The sequence below is a fragment of the Cetorhinus maximus genome, chromosome 31 (genome assembly GCF_964194155.1).
Source record: "Cetorhinus maximus chromosome 31, sCetMax3.hap1.1, whole genome shotgun sequence".
In the NCBI taxonomy this organism is placed as follows: domain Eukaryota; kingdom Metazoa; phylum Chordata; class Chondrichthyes; order Lamniformes; family Cetorhinidae; genus Cetorhinus; species Cetorhinus maximus.
This window is the reverse complement of record NC_135909.1, coordinates 16,822,586-16,843,363: the sequence shown is the minus strand read 5'-3', so window position 1 is coordinate 16,843,363 and position 20,778 is coordinate 16,822,586. Positions and strand designations below refer to the sequence as shown.

Sequence of the window (20,778 nt, the reverse complement as noted above, 5' to 3'; positions counted from 1 at the left end):
CCCCTCCCCCACTCTGCAATAAAACAGAGCGGTGTCCGTGCCCCATTGTAACTGGGGATTTGTTCAGCTGCTCTGTCAGTTTCTGCTCGTTTCCTTTTCACAGATTCAGGGTGAGAGTGTGTAAGACAGTTACCCGGGCGGAGAAACCCCACGTTACAACTCAAAGCCCAACACATGAGTTTGTCTAATTCAGCTGGAGTGAGGTGTCGATAAACTGCTCAACCCGCCTGGAGGGGAGGTGTGTGGGGATAGAACAGAAGCTGGGAGTGAAGTGGAAACAGGCGGATTTGCAGGATATAGTGTTTGTACTTGGGCAGGAACATTACTGAATTTTAATTGTAAAGCTCTTTATTTAAAAGCTGCGGGTTTTTAGAACCGTTTAATTTGAAGCTCCAATCTATAAGCTTTGTGCCGAGCGCTGTGTTAACTTCCATTGTCGATAATTTAAAAACAAAGTCGTTTCTAGCAGGGAGGAGGCGGAGCTGGATTATCACAGACATTCCTCTGTTCTGTCTGTCACTCAGTCTCCTCCCTGTCCCGCCTCTCCCTCTCTGTCCCGTTTCTCAGTCAGGTCGGGGCGGGCTATATAAAAAAAGAAAGTGAAACAGCTCGTCTCTCATATTTAGCAGCGATCTGAGTGAAGAATTATCATGTCTGGCAGAGGGAAAGGAGGCAAAGGACTGGGGAAAGGCGGAGCAAAGCGGCACCGCAAAGTGCTTCGTGATAATATCCAGGGCATCACCAAACCAGCAATCCGCCGCCTGGCTCGCCGTGGCGGTGTCAAGCGGATCTCGGGTTTGATCTATGAGGAGACTCGCGGGGTGCTGAAGGTTTTCCTGGAGAATGTGATCAGGGATGCGGTCACCTACACTGAACACGCCAAGCGCAAGACGGTCACTGCCATGGATGTGGTGTACGCTCTGAAACGCCAGGGCCGCACTCTCTATGGATTCGGCGGCTGAAAAACTCGACCCTTTCTACCGAACACACAACAAAGGCTCTTTTCAGAGCCACCCACCGCCTCACAGAGAGAGCAGAGACCTGGGAACGGGAGCTGGGATGGGCTGTGATCGGGAATGTTAGTGCCTGATTTGTTCTGACGGAGAATGTACTGAGAATATCAGTTTGTTCGTTGTTTATTTACCCGGATGGCACATTCTGCACTGACACTGAAAAGTCTCTCCACTGCTTCATATTGTCGAAAGGTTTTGTTCTAGATGAATAATGAGTCGGATAGTAATGACAGGATCCGGCGGTTCCTCTGACATCAGCCGTTCAATCCGTCAGTGGAGTTGAGGTTACAATCAGATCAGCCATGATCTCACTGAATGGCGGAACAGACTCGATGGGCTGAGCGGCCTCCTCCTGCTACTAATCCCAATATTCGCACGGATGTCCGTCATGACTTAGACCGGGAATAGGGGGAGCTTCGAGCCGCTCCCGTTCCCGCTCTTTATCGGAATGAACAGCCCAGAATGAGGGCAATGGGAAGGGGTCTGATGCCCCCAGCACCGTTTCTATTTTATTACCCATTCCAGCCCTCTAATCGAGCGGCGATTTTAAAGGTTGGTTGTGCTGTAGGGAGCAATGCTCAATTATTATTATATTAACAATTCAGTTATTGCCTGGGAAATCCAGCACTGACTTTACACAGTTCAAACAACGGACTGGTGTTTCTGTCCAAAAATGTGCAGATTCACCAGGATGATGCCGGGTTTACAAATTGCCGGGACAGGTTACATGAACTGGAATTTCATTGGGATTAGGAAATAGTGAGTGAGAGTGAGAAATGGTATTTATAATTTTCAAAAAAGGGAAGAACGAAGTCTATTGTCGAGACGGTAAACGGCTGCAAAAAAAGGCGGAATTTTTGAAATGGGCAATTAAAAACAACTCGACCAATGAGGACCTGAGTTTCCAGGGATTAATTCATTGGTTCGATTTTGGACGCAACTGCCTGGTCGTAAGGCTGCAGCCAATTACTGTTCGGGGTAGTTCCTCACAGAGTCTAAAAAGGCGGATTGTCGAGCAGATTGTATTAATAGTCCTTGTAACTCTGACTGGTGAATCTGTTCAGAAAATGGCCAGGAGTAACTCTCCTTTCTCGACTTTCGCCGCTTCTTGCCGCCCTTTGCTACCGGTTTCTTTAAGGCTTTCTTGCCTCCCTTCTTGGGAGCTGGTTTCTTCTCATCAACCATATTCAGTTTCAGACACAGAAATAAACCAAACCCCTTCCGAGCGCCGATTAAATAGAGAGTCTCCCAGATCTATGCTAATTAAGGATTGGGAAAAGATGACTCTGAATGGACAGTTTAAAGGCTAAACCAGCCTCTAAGTATATAATTTCAGGATTGGATATGGAAACAGGCCAATCAGATTGTGATTTCTCGCCCCCACTCCTCCTCCCAACCCGTCATCAGCCCATTTACTTTAGTCAGGAAATACATTTTACAAAGACTCTCTCCAGCCCCAGTTCCTCAGTGTTTTACTATACATCGGGGAATGCCGCCTGATTGTTTTACGAGGGTCCGTTCTCCACACAGAGAGACTATACGGGAAAGCGGGATTCCATCTGTAACAGAGAGCCCCTGATAATGTGTGCGAGTGTGGGATTTACTCACTCTGATACTGTGAATGAGTTTGGGATTTATTCACTGTTTGTAAGGCCGTGCTACAGTGAGAGAGTCTGGGATTCATTCTGTGCATTCTGGCAAGTCTCTGGGACTGAAAGTGATTGCTGATGTCGTTCTGTGTCTGACTGTGATAGTGTTTGAGACTCATTGTGCATCTGTCAGTTAGCTGTGCATGTGAGTGAGTGGGGCTTTCATTCAGCACCTCATCTTCCGACTAGGCACTTTACAGCCTTCCGAATTGAATATTGAGTTCAACAATTTTAGATCATGAACTCTCTCCTCCTTCCCCACCCCCTTTCCGATCCCCCCCCCTTTTTTCCCCAATAATTTATATAGATTTTCCTTTTCCCACCTATTTCCACTATTTTTAAATATATTTCCATCCATTGTTTTATCTCTACCTTTTAGCCATTTTCGATTCCTTCACCCCACCCCCACTAGGGCTATCTGTACCTTGCTTGTCCTGCTTTCTACCCTTAATTAGCACATTCCTTAGATAATATCATCACCTTCAATAACTCCTTGCCGTTTTGTCTGTGACATATTTTTGTTATCTCCACCTATCACTGGCTCTACTTGTCCTACCCCGGCCCCATAAACCAGCTTATATTTCATCTCTCTTCTATTTTTACTTAGTTCTGTTGAAGGGTCATTCAGACTCGAAACGTTAATTGTGCTCCTCTCCGCAGATGCTGCCAGACTTGCTGAGTTTTTCCAGGTATTTGTTTTGGATTTCCAGCATCCGCAGTTTTTTGCTTTTATCTTAGTGTTTAATTGACTGCCACTTCTCTTCAAGGAATGCCTACCTTGAAGAAGTTTTGCTCTTCTCTCCGACAGGATTTTCGTATCTCTCTCTGGCCTTGTTCACCTTCATTGCTTTCCATTTCTCTCCTGGTGTTTGACAAGGTGTTTACCAAAACTCGCTTCCACAGCCATATTACCTTCCTCAGTGACTGTCTCTGTCTCTGACTTACCCCATGTGGATTTCAACTGAAGTTCCATCCCTTATGTTTCAAACCCACCCAGGATTAAAGGCATCTCCGGGACATACAACGCTCCTTGGACTGCTGTTCTCGTCGCATTCTGAGATCTACACTCAGTGCCATGCATCGCCATATGAACACACTCGACCTCTCCCTCCAGCAGCACCGCCGCACTCTTTTTCTAAGCTGCGCATATCCCCAGTTTCATTTTATTCTTCGTCTCATCCGACGCCTCAACAAGAAACTTTGTCTCTTTCTTTCAGGTGCAAAGGAACGCAAGCTCCAACAACTCATTGACACCAACACCCATCCAGGACCCTCAACCCTTGCCTGTCCCTCTGTCCCCATCCCGTCTTCCAATGGCAGCCCCGGCCGCGTATTCACCATACCCCTGACCTTCCCCTCTCCGTCGCTGAACATTCAGTGCTCAGCAAAGGACTTAGTTTCAGACCCTTACGCCCTCATCTCAATGAATCTCAGGCTCGGCACGATGCTGAACTCTTCTACCGCCGCCTTCGTCTCCGTGCTCACTTCTTTGGGCAGGAGTCCTCTCCCCATTCAATGGATCCTTTTACCTGCCTCCAATATTCTCCCTCCCCCTGGACCCCTCCCTCTGGATTCTTAGCTTCTCCTGATCTTTTGATTGAGAACTGTCGGCGTGACATTAGTCGTCTCAATTTCTCTGCTCCTCTCACCCACTCTAACCTATCTCTCTCTGAACTTTCTGCACTTCGTTCTCTCAGGTCCAACTTTGACATTGTCATTAAACCCGCTGACAAGGGTGGTGCTGTTGTTGTCTGGCGCACTGACCTCTACCTCACAGGGGCTGAGCGTCAACTCAAAGACACTTCCTCCTACCACCCTTGGACTATGACACCACCACTGAACATCAAGCCAGTGTTTCCAGGACTGTTACTGACCTCATCTCCTCTGGAGATCTTCCTTCCACAGTTTCCAACCTGATAGTCTCCCAAACTCAGACGGCCCGCTTCTACCTCCTACCCAAAATCCACAAACAGGACTGTCCCGGCACACCGATCATGTCAGCCTGTTCCTGCCCCACGGAACTCATTTCTTGCTATCTTGACTCCATTCTCTCTCTCCTTGTCCAGTCGCTTCCCATCTACATCCGTGATTCCTCTGACACGCTACATCATATCAACAATTTCCAGTTCCCTGGCCCCAACCGCCTCCTCTTCACCATGGACGTCCAATCCCTCTACACTTCCATTCCCCACCAGGACAGTCTGATGGCTCTCTGCTTCTTCCTCGAACAGAGGCCCGAACCATCCCCATCCACCACTGCTCTCCTCCGTCTGCCTGAACATGTTCTCACACTGAACAATTTCTCCTTAAACTCCTCTCACATCCTCCAAATAAAAGGTGTGGCTATGGGTACCCGCGTGGGCCCCAGCTATGCCTGTCTCTTTATGGGGTATGTGGAACATTCTTTGTTCCACTCCTACTCCGGCCCCCTCCCACAAATCTTTCTCCAGTACATCGATGATCACTTCGGTGCTGCTTCATGCTCTCATCTGGACCTGGAAAATTTACTAATTTTGCTTCCAATTTCCACCCCTCCATCATTTTCACATGGTCCATCTCTGACACTTTCCTTCCCTTCCTTGACCTCTCTGTCTCAATTTCTGGTAGACTGTCCACCAATATCCATTAGAAGCCTACCGACTCCCACAGCTACCTCGCCTACAGCTCCTCACACCCCGCTTCCTGTAAGGACTCCATCCTATTCTCTCAGTTCCTTCGCCTCTGTCGCATCTGTTCTGATGCTGCCACTTTCAAAAACAGTTCCTCTGACATGTCTTCCTTCTTCCTTAACCAAGGTTTTCCACCCACGGTGGTTGACAGGGCCCTCAGCCGTGTCTGGCCCATCTCCCGTGCATCCTTCCTCACACCTTCCTCTCCCTCCCAGAACCATGATTGGGTCCCCCTTGTCCTCACTTATCACCCCACCAGCCTCTGCATTCAAAGGATCATCCTCTGCCATTTCCGCCAACTCCAGCATGATGCCACCACCAAACACATCTTCCCTTCACCCCACCAGCGGCATTCCGTAGGGATCATTCCCTCCGGGACACCCTGGTCCATTCCTCCATCACCCCCTACCCTTCAACCCCCTCCCACTGCACCTCCCCATGCAACCGCAGAAGGTGCAACACCTGCCCCTTCACTTCCCCTCTCCTCACTGTCCAAGGGCCCAAACACTCCATTCAAGTGAAGCAGCATTTCACTTGCACTTCCCTCAATTTAGCCTACTGCATTCGTTGCTCCCAATGCGGTTTCCTCAACATTGGAGAGACCAAATGCAGACTGGGTGACCAATTTGCAGAACACCTTCGGTCTGTCCGCAAGCTTGACCCAGACCTCCCTGTCGCTTGCCATTTCAACACTCCACCCGGCTTTCATGCCCACATGTCCGTCCTTGGCCTGCTGCATTGTTCCAGTGAAGCTCAAAGCAAACTGGAGGAACAGCACCTCATCTTCCGACTAGGCACTTTACAGCCTTCCGGACTGAATATTGAGTTCAACTATTTTAGATCATGAACTCTCTCCTCCATCCCCACTCCCTATCCGATCCCCCCCACCCCTTTTCCCAATAATTTATATAGATTTTTCATTTCCCACCTATTTCCATTATTTTTAAATGTATTTCCATCCATTGTTTTATCTCTACCTTTTAGTCTTTTTCGATTCCTTCACCCCACCCCCACTAGGGCTATCTGTACCTTGCTTGTCCTGCTTTCTACCCTTAATTAGCACATTCCTTAGATAACATCACCACCTTCAACACCTCTTTGTCCCTTTGTCTGTGACATCTTTTGGTTATCTCCATCTATCACTGGCTCTACTTGTGTGTCCCCCCCACCCCCTGCCCTTAAACCAGCTTATACTACACCTCTCTTGTATTTTAACTTAGTTCTGTTGAAGGGTCATTCGGACTCGAAACGTTAACTGTGTTCCTCTGCGCAGATGCTGCCAGACTTGCTGAGTTTTTCCAGGTACTTTTGGTTTTGTTTCATCCTCTCCCTCTGACAGACGCCAAGTCCGGAGAGGAGAGGCAGACCCTCAGGGCCTCCAGGCGGTGGAGTTCAAAGTGACATCACGATTTAAAATATGACGCAGAAAGTAGGTCAGGTAAGTACTTCTACTTATTCTATTAATTAAACTGCTGCAGTCCATCAGTTTAAACAAAATAATGTGAGGACTTTGGACTGTAGTAGGAGTGGAATAAGGACCCTAGTGTAATTAGTATTCTTTAAAAGGGAGTAACTAACAAGCTTAAATTAAAGGGAACAGAAGGCAGCAGAGCTCACACCCGCGATATGCTCCTCCTGTGCTATGTGGGAATTCATGGACACTTCCAGTGACCCTGGTGAGCATGTGTGCAGGAAGTGCGTCCAGCTGCAGCTACTGGCTAACTGCATTTCGGAGCTGGAGCTGCGGTTGGATTCACATTGGAGCATCTGCGATGCTGAGATTATCGGGGACAGCACATTCAGTGAGGCGGTCACACTGCAGGTAAAGACTGAACAGGCAGAAAGGGAATGGGTGACCACCAGGCAGAGTAGAGGGAGGCAAGTAGTACAGGAGTCCCCTGTGGCCGTCCCCCTCTCTAACATATATACCGTTTTGGATACTGCTGGGGGAGGCAACGTCTCAGGGGAAAGCAGCAGAAGTCCATGGCATCACGGGTGGCTCTGCTGCAAAAGAGGGGAGGAAGGAGAGTGGCCGGGCTATAGTGAAAGGGGATTCAATAGTAAGGGGAACAGACAGGCGTTTCTGTGGCCCACAAAATAGACACCAGGATGGTATGTTGCCTCCCTGGTGCCAGGGTCAAGGATGTCCCAGAGAGCGGCAGGGAATTGTGAAGGGGGGTGGGGTGCGGTGTGAACAGCCAGTGGTCATGGTGCATGTTGGTACCAACAACATAGGTAAAAAATAAAACAATGAGGTCCTACAAGCTGAATATAGGGAGTTAGGATGTGAACTAAAAAGTAGGACATCAAAGGTAGTAATCTCAGGATTATTACCAGTATCACGTGCTAGCGAGAGGAGAAATAACAGGATATAGCAGATAGATACATGGCTGAAGAAATGGTGTCGGGGGAGGGATTCAGATTCCTGGGACATTGCGACCAGTTCTGGGGAAAGTGGGACCAGTACAAACAGGACAGGTTGCATCTGGGCAGGACCAAAACCAATGTCCTCAGGGGTGGAGAGGTTGGGGGAGGGGGGGTGGTGGGAGTGGAGGAGTTGGAGGTGGGGGGGTGATGGGAGTGGAGGGGTTGGTGGTGGGGTGGTGGTGGTGGTGGAGGAAAGTGTTTGCTAGTGCGGTTGGGGAGGGTTTAAACTAGAACAGTAGGGGGATGGGAACCTGAGTAGGGAGACAGAGGAAGGCGAAACAAGGATAGAAACAAAAGGCAGAAAAGTAAGAAGCAAAAGTGAAAGACAGAAAAAAAAGTGTGAAAAACAAATGTGGTCATAGTGCAAAATAAAGCGAAGATGGTTACAAAGTTAAAGAAAAATTGAAAGGCATCATATCTTAATGTGTGGAACATTTGCAATCAGGTAGATGAATTAACGGTGCAAATAGATATAAACGGTTATGATATAGTTGCAATTATGAAGACATGTCTACAGGGTGATCAAGGATGCAAACTGAACATCCAGGGGTATTGAATATTTAGGAAGGGCAGATCAATAGGGAAAGGAGGTGGGGTGGGATTGTTAGTAATGGAGGAAATCAATGTAATAGTGAGGAAGGATATTGGCTCAGAAAATCATGATGTGGAATCTGTTTGGCTGGAGATAAGAAACACCAAGGGGCAGAAAACGTTGGTGGGGGTTGTCTATAGGCCTCCAAACAGTAATGGAGATGTAAGGGAAGGCATTAAACAGGAAATTAGAGATGCATGCAGTAAGGATACAACTGTAATTGTGGGTGACCTTAATCTACATACAGATTGGACAAACCACACAGCAATAATGCTGGTGGAGGAGGATTTCCTGGAGTGTGTACGTGATGGTTTTATGGACCAAGACATTGAGGAACCAACTAGAGAGCAGGCTATCATAGACTGGGTGCCATACAGTGAGAAAGAATTAATTCCCTTGGGGAAGAGCGACCATAAAATGATGGAATTGTTCATTAGGATGGATAGTGAAGAAGTTGAATTGAAAACGAAGGTCCTGAACCTAAATAAAAGGAGCTACGAGGGTCTGAGGCGCGATTCGGCAATGATGGACTGGAGAACCGTACTTAAAAGGTTGTCCAGTGGATAGGCAATGGCTAATATTTAAGGTACGTATGCATGAATTACAACAATTATTCATTCCTGTCTGGAACACAAATAAAATAGGAAATGTGGCCCAACCATGGCTTACAAAAGAAATTAGGGATAGTATTAGATCCAAAGAGGAGACATATTAAATTGCCAGAAAAGAGAGCAAGCCTGAAGATTTGGAGCAGTTTAGGATTCAGCAAGTGGACAAAAAGATTCGTCAAGAAGGGGAAAATGGAGTATGAGATTAAACTTACAAGAGACATAAAAACTGACTGTAAAGGCTTCTATAAATATGTGAAGAGCAAAAGATTAGCAAAGACAAATGTAGGTTCCTTACAGTCAGAAACGGGGGAAATTATAATGTGGAACAATGAAATGGCAGGAGAATTGAACACATATTTTAGTTCTGTCTTCACAAAAGAGGACACAAATAATTTTCCAGAAATGTTAGGGAACCAAGGGTCCAGCAAGAGGGAGGAATTGAAGAAAACTAGTATTAGTTTAAAAAATTGTGGTCAAGAAATTAATGGGGTTAAAGGCTGAAAAATCCCGAGGACTTGATGATCTACATCCCAGACTACTAAAGGAAGTGGCCCTGGAAATATTGGATGCATTGGTGGTCATCATCGAAAATCTCTTGACTCGGGAGCAATTCCTACAGATTGGAGGGTGGCAACTGTAACCCCACTATTTAAACAAGGAGGGAGAGAAAAAACAAAACTACAGGCAGTTAGCTTAACATCAGTAGTGGGGCAAATTCTAGAGTGTATCTTAAAAGACATAGTAACTGAACACTTGGAAAGCATTAATAGGATTAGACAAAGTCAGCATGGGTTTATGGAAGGGAAATCATGTTTAACTAATTTACTGAAGTTTTTGGAGAAAAGATAAGGGAGAACCAGTGGATTGTATTGAATATTGATGTACAGTCTATTGCCAGAAAATGAGACAGAGAGGTCAAGGAAGGAAAGTGTCAGAGATGGACCATGAAGGTGATGGAGGGATGGAAATTGGAAGAAAAATTGTATCATTTTTTCCAGCACCAGGTGAGAGCATGAAGCAGCACCGAAATGGTCATCGGTGTACCGAAGAAAGAGTTGCGGGAGGGAGCCTGAGTAGGACTGGAACAAGGAATGTTCCACATACCCCATAACAATGTTTCAGTGCTGCTTCATGGTCTCGTCTTCACTGAGAGGGTGGTCAGCCTGTGGAATTCTCTACCACAGAAGGCTGTGGAGGCCGGGTCACAGAGTATATTCAAGAAAGAAATTGGTACATTTTTGGATATTTGGGGCATGACGGGGTGTGGAGAGAAAGAGGGAATATGGCGTTGAGATAGAGGATCAGCCATGATCATATTGAATGGTGGAGCAGGCTCAAAGGGCCGAATGGCCTACTCTTGATCCTAGTTTCTATGATATACCAGTTTGGGATAAATGCTGTATCTGTCATTCTTAACCACAATATGAGAGTGTTGGATTGATTCTATACCTGTTAGTCCCTGTAAATGTCTGTAAATGAGATTCATCCTGTGTTTGTCAGTCTCTGGCACTGTAAGTTAATGTGGTATCGATTCTAGATCGTTCAGTCTGTGGTACTACCTGATTGTGCACTTCTCATTCACTGTCGGAGCCTGGTTCTGTGTCTGAAGGTGGGATTAATTTTGGACATTCCAACATCTGCTGCTCAATGTGAGCGTGGAATTCAGTCAGTATCTGTCAGTGTCAAGTGTTGAACAGGAATGTGGGAGTCATTCTCAATATCTGGGAGTCTTTGAAACATATTTTGCATCTGTTAGTCTGTGATGCTGTATGTGAGAGTGGGATTCATTTTGTCTGTCAGGGTCTGATAATCTGTGCGAGTGTTCGATACATTTTGTAACACTCAATCCCTGATGCTGTGCACAACTTTGTCCATCCCTAATTGCCCTTGTTCAGAGGGTATTTAAGAGACCACCACATTCCTGCAGGTCAGGGGCCTGGAGTTACCAGTCGGATCTTGTAAAAGAGGCAGGTTTTGCATAGTTTTTGACGACAATCGACAATCAGAATTTTGATTTCAAATTTCACAATCTGCCATGGTGGGATTCGAAACTGGGTCCCCTGGGTCTCTAGAATACTCGTCCAGTGACAATAACACTGTGGCACTACCTCCCTATCTAGCAGAGTGGCTCAGCGGAAGCGTGCTGGGCCCATAACCCAGAGCTTGATGGATTGAAACCATCTTCTGCTATTTTCATTTTCATTAATGACTGTGGGATTCATTCTGTCTCTGTCAGATTTTGATTCTGAATGTGTGCTCATGATTCCTCTGTGTCTCAGTGTTTGGCACCGTGTGAAAGTCTGATTCATTCTCAACTTCTGAATGTCAAAAAGTCTCAGATGTATTCTGTATCTACTGGTCAGCTGTACAGTGTGAGATGTGGGATCCATTCTGCATTTGTCTGTCTCTGTTACTGTAGTGAGTGGGTGATTTATTCTGCACTGGTCAGTCGCTGGTGCTGTGAGTAATGGGCTTCATTCTGTATCTGTCAGACTCTGGTGCTGTGTGTGTGTATTGTGCAGTTTGTCAGTGCCTGGTAACATGTTGGGTTTGTTCAGTAGTTCACCCTGTCTGATTTTCTGTGTGAATGTGAGGTTTATTTTATCATTCTCAATCTTTGATGTGGGTTATGATTCTAGGGTTAACTCTGGATCTGTGCTCAATAGTTATTGGAGGGAACTGAAACGAGGTGCAGCCCTGTCGAAATTTGTTGTTGCCATTATTCTCTCAATATTGAAAATCTCCAGGTCAGAACTAGAATCCTACACACAGCGCAGCTCCCAGTAAATGTTGCAGTATCCTATCCAAGCTGCATTTCCCAGATTTTACCAGCTGTGAATCCTTTGATCAGTACTTGGGTATTTCAATGGAGGAACATCTGCCTGTTGACCCAATTCCATGGTGTTTTTGGGAGTAGTAGCCATAGGAGCGGAATTAAAATCCAGCTGTTTCCCTCTCTCTAAAATTATTTCAATGAAATCGGTACTTAATACAGAAAGCATTAGTCCATCACACACTCTGATTAATTAAACCCTCTATCCATTATTACTAATGAATTGGTTGTGATTTTGAGTCCCACCTGAGTTGAGTTTTCAGTCAAATTTCATGTTTTATTTGTGCAAAACTTAAACTCATCCAGGGAAAAGGAACAGACATTTTCTGTCAGAAAGAGGTAGCTAATTTGCACATAGGAAACCTCCAAAAGTGCCAATGTGACCATGTTTTGGGCTGTTGATTGAGACGTAAATATCAGCGACTGTGTGGGTTGGTGGGGGAGGGGAATAATGCCACTGCTCGTGTCTTCGGCAGAGCACCATGGAATCACTTACAACAAAATGAGAGGCTGGAGGGAGCTTCGTTTTAATGCATCTTCTGAAGGATAGCACCTCGAATAGTGGAGCCCTCGCTCAGTGCTGTACTAGAGTATCAGTCTTCTTTGTTACACACAAATTCCGGTGTGGGATTTGAAAAAAAAGACCTTTGTGTTCCAAAGGCGACTGCGACCAGGTCAGTCCCAGTGAAAGTGTTTAAGAAATCGACCAATCAACAGCTACATGACTGGGGCAATTATGAGGTCTTCCCCTGGCAGGTCACATGACAGCTGGAGCCACAAGGCATCACAACCAGATTTGTGACTGGATTCAAACCCAAAATCCTGTCAATGATTTTTCAAATTAACCTGTCAGCTGCTTGAAAATGCAGCAGTTAAACTTCCTGTCTGATCATGAGGAGAGCTAGGGAGCTAGAGCTAATTACAAAACTAAATCCTTTAATAAAACAGTTCAAAAACCATCAAGATTAAAATCCTGTGAGGAAAAGTCAAATTATTATTGAGAACTCTGCTGGGAGAACTTCATTGGACAGCAGAGAAATCAGGTGAAGAATCCAAGTAAATCGACACCAGCGAACAAGTTAAAATCAAAAGCGGAATAACTCCTGTCAAAAGCTGAGAGTTCTGTGCATCATCAGTTCATCAGGTCGAGATATTATCTGGATTAAGCTTTCTGTTTAGAACAGGTTTAATGAACTAAGTGGAATAGACACGTCATTGCAGAACAAGTAAGTCATCTCTAGATTTTCTTGAGTTCCAATTTATTGAAACATTGAATTCTGATGAACTAGAATTACAGTGCAAATGAATTGATAATTCAAAAACAAACTGTTTTCGAATAAAGTAGAACAATTATTTTACAAAAAGTCCCAGAGTGACCTGCAAGCTCAAACACAGAGAGAGTGAATTGCAGAGTGAAGAGTTTAAAATGTGGATTTTGTGGAGAGTGGGGATTAGGTGCAGACGGGGAAGGAGCTGATGTGTAATTGAAACCGAGACAACAGCAAAAGTAGAAGAGAGAAAGAGAGGAACATTCGAAATAACAAGAACTTTAATTAAATGGCTCATTTCAGTGAAGTGTTGGGACAGCTGAGAGCTGTTGTCTACACATCCTGTGCTCTGTGGGAACTGCAAAGAAGCAGGATGATAATTGTCAGATTCATAATACATTAGAGAACCAAGCAGAATATAGAAAGCACAGAGGAGAGCTGAAAAAGGAAATTAGGTCAGCCAAGAGAGTGTATGAGAAAAGATTAGAAGGTAACCTAACCAAAAACAGAAGACTTTTACCAATGTATAGACAGTTACTGAAAAGGTCATCTGATTAGAAGATCCTGTGGCGGCAGAGGGCTGAGGTACTAAATGAGAATGGTTCATCTGTCATCACGAAACAAGCGGATGCTGCTAATCTCACAGTAAAGGAGGAGCTGGTGGAGAAATTGGATAGGATGAAAATAGATAAAGAGGAGGCCATCACAAGATTGGCAGTGTTCACAGTAGAAACGTCACACAACCTGGATGGGATATATCCTGGATTCCTGAGGGAAGGAAGGGGGAAAATAGAGGAAGCTCGAGCCACAATCTTTCAAACCTCCTTGGATATGGGAGTGAAGCCGGAGAACTGCAGGTTGTTAATGTTACATCCATGTTTATAATGGAGAGGGATAAAGCTAGGAACAACAGACCAGTCAGTCTAATGCTGGTGGTGGGGAAACATTGAGACACAATAATCCAGGACAAAATTCATTGTCACTTGGTAGAACATGGGTTGATAAATGACAACCAGCACAGATTGGTTAACAGAAAACCATGGCAAATACTTAATGAAGTTCTTTGATGAAGTTTCAAAGAACATTGACCAGGCTAGTGAGGTTGACAGTGTTTGTCAGGATTTCCAAAGGGGTTTGAAAAAGACTTGTTAGTAAAATTCAAGCAGATGGGACTAAAGGGGCAGGTGCAACATGGATGCAAAATTGAATAAGGGACAGAAAGGAGAAAGTAGTGGTGAATGGCTGTTTTTCAGCGTGGAGAGATTTATACAGAAGTGATTCTCTGTCACGTCAGCTGGCTGTTGTGTTTGCATTCCCAGAGCTCTTACATTTCAAATACTTCCAGCCTATATCCACGTTTGCTGATGGCACCAGGTTGGGTGACATGGTTAGTAGTGTAGGTGGGATCAGCAAGTTTCAAAGGCTCATTGACAGATTCAGTGATTGACCAAAACTGTGGCCGATGGTGGTCAACATGGGGAAGTGTGAGGTCACCCATCTTGGAGCAAAGAAAGATCAGAGAATTTCCTAAACAGTCAGAAACTTGGGACTGTGGAGGAGCTGAGAGTGAGAGTGAGAGCTGAGTGAGGCTGGAGGGTGGATAAAGAGCAGCCGCAGAGCAGCCCGAGAGCAGCAGTGAGAGAGAGAAGGAGAGAAGAGTGAGAGCGGTGGGGGGATAAAGAGCTGTGAGGGAGAGGTTGGAGCAAACCGGCCATGTTTATAATAAATAGTCAAAGCATGATATCAGGGGAAAGAAGGGAGCTGGTTGGTTTGTGCAGATTTCTCTAAATGAGGCATTGATTAAACGAGGAGCTGGAAAATTAAACATTTTGATCAGGGCAATTATAAAAGTATTAGTGCAGAACAGGTCTTGAGGTATTTAATATAAATAACAATTTAAATAAGGTGCAAACTGGATTCTAAAAGAGGGAATAGAGGTTTGTTTTCGATCATGAATGGGCAGCTGAGACCTGTTGTTGGCAGTTCCTGCCCCATGTGGGAACCTCAGGACACTTCATGTGTCTTGGGGGACACATGTGCAGGAAGTGTCTCCAGCTGCTTGAGCTCGAGCTCAGGATTTCCAAGCTTGAGGGGCAGCTGGAGTCACTGTGGAGCATCAGGGAGGATGAGAGATTCCTGGATCGTACGTTCCAGGAGGTGAACACCTCAAAGGGAGAGAGAGAGAGGTCAGGATAGTAGATGAGTGGCAATCCGGAAGAGTAGGAAAAGGCAGGAAATGCAGGAGTGTTTGGGTTGTGTGCCACTGTCAAACCGGTACTCGGCATTGGAGACTGCTGGGAATGGTGACACCCTGAAGGAGTGCAGTCCAGACCATGGCATCAATGGGCCAGAAACTGCACGGGAGGGAACAGCAAAGAGTAGAAATGCAGTCATTAGTGGAGATTTCATAGTCAGGGGGACAGACAGGCATTTCTGTCACCGTCATTGAGAGTCCCACATGGTGTGATTTCCCTGCAGATGTGCTCCTCTATCTCCCTCTCTCTCAACTTTTTGGAGGCCAATTGAATATCCCCGTGAGTGTGATCATCCTCTTATTATTCCTCAGCTCCAATAAATGAATTCTGCCCTTGTCCTTTTGAGGATATTGTCTCTTACCAAGATTACAGTGACTTCCTTAATTAGTACTGCCATCCCATCTCCCTTTTCCCTTCTCTATCTTTTCTGAACACTTTGCATCAGTGAAAATTAAGCACCCAGTCCTCACCATTTTTAAACCACGTTTTCGTCATTCCCACGACATCATATTCCCACACGGCTATTTGTGCTTCTAGCTCATCAACATTATTCACCACACTTTATGCCATAATACACATGTCCTTGTATCTCTCTTAGATTCATTCTTCATCTACTCCTATCTTGTATGTTGCCACTTCTTCCACAGTTATTCCTCAGTTCTGCTTCTATACACTGATGTGCACCCCGTGCCTATTTAGTTCAAACCCTCCTGAATCACACAAGTGACCCTCCCCATGAGGAAATTGATCCCAGTCCTATTAAGGTGCAACCTGTTCCTTTTGAATAGGTGTTTCCTGCCCCTGAACTGGTCCCAATGTCCCAAGAACCTGAATCCTTCCCTCCTGCACCAGCCTCAAACCACATATCGATTCTCCCTATCTTCACATTTCTACTCTCACTAGCACGTGGCACTGGCAGTAATCCCGAGATTACTCCCTTTGAGGGCCCACTTTTTAACTACCTCCCTAGCTGCTGGAATTCTGACTGAGGGACCTCAATACCTGTCCTCCTGTGTCATTGATACTGACGTGTACCACAACCTCTGGCTCACTCCCTTCCCCCTGCTGAGTTCTCAGCTACTTACAATTTATATTAATGACTCGGATGAAAGGACAGACTAGACAAAGTTGCTGACAATACATAGATAGGTGGGAAAGGAAGTTGTGAGGAGGACACAGAATCTACAAAACAATATAGATATGTTAAGTCAGTGGGAAAAATGTGGCATGTGGACTATACTGTCAGAAAATGTGAGGATTTCCACTTTGGTGGGACAAATAGAAAAGCAGATCATTATATAAATGTGAAGAGATTGCAAAATACTGCGGTTCAGACAGATCCTGGACATGAATCACAAAAAGTTAACATGTAGCTCGAGCAAGTAATTAGGAATGCAAATGGAATGTTGGTCTTTATTGCAAAGACGATGGAGAATGAAAGCAGAGATGCCTTGCTGCAACTGTACAGGGCATTGGTGAGACTACAGCTCGAACACTGTGGACAGTTTTGGTCATCTTGTCGAAGGAGCGACATATGCCCAACGTCGCCATCATTCTGATGGCCACGTTTGTGTGTGGCTGCATCAAACTGTGCGTAGACCCCTGGTTCACAAACACCAAGTGTCACTATGTGCTGAGGTTCTACCTGTCCCCGGTGTTGCGAAGGATGGGTCTGGCCACGCTGCCGCGGAACGCTCCAAGTAGTTGGACCGTGCCGTACCACCTGTCCCTTGTGGAAGAATTTATGCAGAGAAATACTTTTGACCACAAGTCCTTCAGACAGTGGTCGGCACGTAATGTCCCAGAGGCCCTGCGGGAAAAGGAGATGGTGGATCCTGTCGGGTGGTTCCCCGAGCAGACTGTCAAAGTCATTTGGCAGAATGCCTCATCACCCGAACTTTCCAACAAGCACCAAGATGTAGCTTGGCTGGTGGTGAGAAAGGCCCTCCCTATCAGATCCTTCCTGCACGCCAGGAGTCTCACCCCCTCCGCACGCTGCCCTTGAGGTGGCTGTAGTGGGGAAGAGACCATTGTTCACCTCCTTGTGAAATGTGCCTTTGTGGAAAGTGTGGGGAGAGATGCAGCGGTTTTTGTCGAGGTTCATCCCGAGCAGTTCTGTGACACAGGATGCTGTGCTCTATGGGCTGTTCCCAGGGACACACACACCGAGACAAACATCAACTGCAGCTGGAGGATCATCAACTTGGTAAATGATGCCCTTTGGTCTGCCCGAAACTTGTTGATCTTCCAGTGCAAAGAGTTGCCCCCGACTGAATGTTGCAGACTGGCACATTCCAAGGTCCAGGACTATGTGCTGAGGGATGCACTAAAGCTTGGGGCAGCCGCCACAAAGGCGCAATGAGGAAAGGTCACTGTCTAAGACCTTTCTGCCATAGTGCACCGAGGGGCTGGGAATTGTATGGACCCCTCGACTGTATGACTCACAAGGAATGTATATAGTGAAAGCTACGTGTGTCTCAATTATATTGAAGCACTTCAGAGTGCAACATGTTGTATATCGATAAATCCAATACCATTGCACTGTCTGACTGTCTGTGATGACCATATTGAAAAAACTGTAATGTTCATTGCTGGTATTAATTGCTCCTCGTGATCCATGTGGAAAAGTTGAATATGATTGCACTTTTTGTGATGGCCATTTGGAAATGTTTTGTAATGTTCTTTCAGATATTTTTTGAATAAAGTATATTTTTCCAAAAAAAAAAGTAGCTCAGAGAAGGTTCACTCGGCTTATTCCTGGGATGAGGGGTTATCCCTTGAGGAAACATTAAGCAGTTTGGACCAATAGTCATTTAAGTTCAGAAGAATGAGAGGTAATCTTATTAGATCTTAAAATGTTCTGAGGGGGAAAGATGCTGAGAGGATGTTTCCCCTCGTGGGGGAATCTAGAATGACGGGGGGGGGGCACAGTTTCAAAATGATGGGTCTCCTTCTTAAGACAAAGATGAGGAGAAATTTCTTCTCTCAAAGGATCTTTAATCTTTGAAATTCTCTACCTCAGACAGCAGTGGATGCAGGTTTATTGAATATATTCAAAGCGGAATTAGACAGATTTTTGAATGACAAAAGCCTTGTTATTGTTAGTTAAACAGGTGGTGGGCATTGATTATCCCACCTAAACAGAATAAAAAGATACAGCTGAAACACTTTGTGGGGAAGCTACTTGGAAGTCTGTAGCACTGAGGAGTTGTCTTGAAAATAAACCAGCATGAACAAAAAGACCAGCCTGGATTAATTCTTCCACCACAACCTCTTATTGTGAATAACAAAGGCTACAATCATATCATCCATAATCTTATTGAATGGCATCGAAGGCTAGGGCGGACAAATGGCTAACTCTTGCTTCTATTTCTTACATTCTTATGTAGTGTGATGGAGGCAGGTTCAAACAATGTCTTCAAAAGAGATTTGGATTAACTGAAAAGGAAAAATGTGCAGAGCTACAGGAAAAGGTGGTGAAGTGGCACAAGATGAATATAACCAGCACAGATATGACAGTCTGAATGGCGACCTCCTGGATTGTGACCATTCTATAATTCTATGAATGAACTACCTGTCAATCTCTCTTACAGTATATGACTCTGGGTGGAATTAACTCAGTCTGTCACTCTCTGTCACCAAATCAGAGTATGGAATTTACTTTGTCAGTCTCTTACAGTACAGGAAACAGCTAATGATGTTTGCTCGTGTCCTTTTATCAGAAATAGATAGGCTCTACTGGTCTCAAAAGTACTCAAGGTGAAACACATCAACTACTCCTCCATCTACACTCCAGTTGAAAGTCAGCCAACAAGAACATACCTTCACAGAAAGCGAGAGACTGACTTCCATGCCCAACATCCACCCTGATGCAAAAGGACGCCTCATTTGTCACTTTGTGTTTCTGACCTTGGTTTTGTGAGCAACAACTGCAATAATTCACTGTCAAAATCATGTGGCTGCTGGGAGTCTTAAATAAAGACAGAAAATTCTGCAAATATGCAGCAGGTAGGCATCATCTGTGGAGAGAGAAACAGAGTTCACATTTCAGGACAATCAGCCTGTAATAAAACACTTACTGACATCTGCTCATGGTGGCTGCAACTCCCACAATTCTGTGCCCGAGAAACCGCTGTATCCAATACATTGACTTTCCCAGGCACAGAGTGTGCATATTCCCCAGGGTCGGCCCCAAGGCATTCTGATCCCAAACTTTTGCCACTGCCACTTGTCTACCCATTCCACCAACCTGCCTATATCCTGTCTATGTCTTTAGCTCTGAAGAAGGGTCATACAGAATTGAAAAGTTAACTCTGTTTCTCACTCCACAGATTATGATGTCAGAACTGAGTTTTTCCAGCATTTTCTGTTTTTACGCTTATATCCAATTGAAGTTTAACACTATCTTCCTCACTGTTCACAATACCTCCAACTTTCATGAACTCTCCAAATTTTGAAATGATGCTCTGTACACCAAAGTCTCGGCCATTCATTTATATCAGGAAGAGCAGGGTCCTCACACCGACCCCTGCGGAACTCCGCTTTCAACCTTCCTCCAGCCTGAAAAACAACCATTCACCACTACAAAACAAAAACAGAATTACCTGGAAAAACTCAGCAAGTCTGGCAGCATCGGCGGAGAAGAACCGATGCTGCCAGACTTGCTGAGTTTTTCCAGGTAATTCTGTTTTTGTTTTGTTTTGGATTTCCAGCATCCGCAGTAGCTTTTAGCTTTTTGTAATCACCACTACCCTCTGTTTCCTGTCACTCAGCCAATCCCATATCCATGTTGCTCTGTCCCTTTTATTCCATGAGCTGTAACTTTGTTGACAAGTCTGTTGTGTGAGACTTTATCAAATGCCTTTTGGAAATCCATGTAAACCACATGAACAGCATCACCCTCCCCAACCCTCTCTGTTACCGCATCAAAGACTCGGTGCAAACGGGAGAATCCGGGAAGCGGCGGTGAGGATGGGGGAGGCGCTGCACCATCGGCTTCACAGCGCCGAACTACTCCCCGTCCCCGCGGCGGCGGCGCTGAGAGTCGGTGTTAATTAGGCGACGATTACCCATATTCAGCTTCCTGGTGCCGCACCGCGCATGCTCCGCGCAGCATGCGTTTCCGGTGGCTGGGCCTTCCCGCAGCTGCGCAGTGAGACCCTTCTGATGGAGATAGGGCGTATTCCCAGACGCGTGGAATTCTGGGTTATATCGTTCACCATTTCAAAAATAATATTAGCGAAGTCGGTGATATTTGGACTCATAGAATCTGTGCCAGCTCTTTCGGACTGAATCAGTCCAACTCCTCTGCTTACACTGAAAATATCTTCATTTCTGTATTTGTCCAATTCCCTTTTAAAATTTACTTTTGAATCTGATTCAACCAGTCTTTCAGGCAACACATTCCGGATCACAGCAATTTGCTGCTGAGAGAAAAAAAATACGTTCACACACAGCATCT

The 20,778-nt window shown here is 45.4% G+C and overlaps 1 protein-coding gene across 1 annotated transcript in view; it reads right to left on the bottom strand.

Moving 5' to 3' along the window:
- Window positions 1–20,778, bottom strand: part of LOC144670304 (uncharacterized) — a 210,811-nt gene that overhangs the window by 110,772 nt on the left and 79,261 nt on the right. The window lies entirely within an intron of this gene.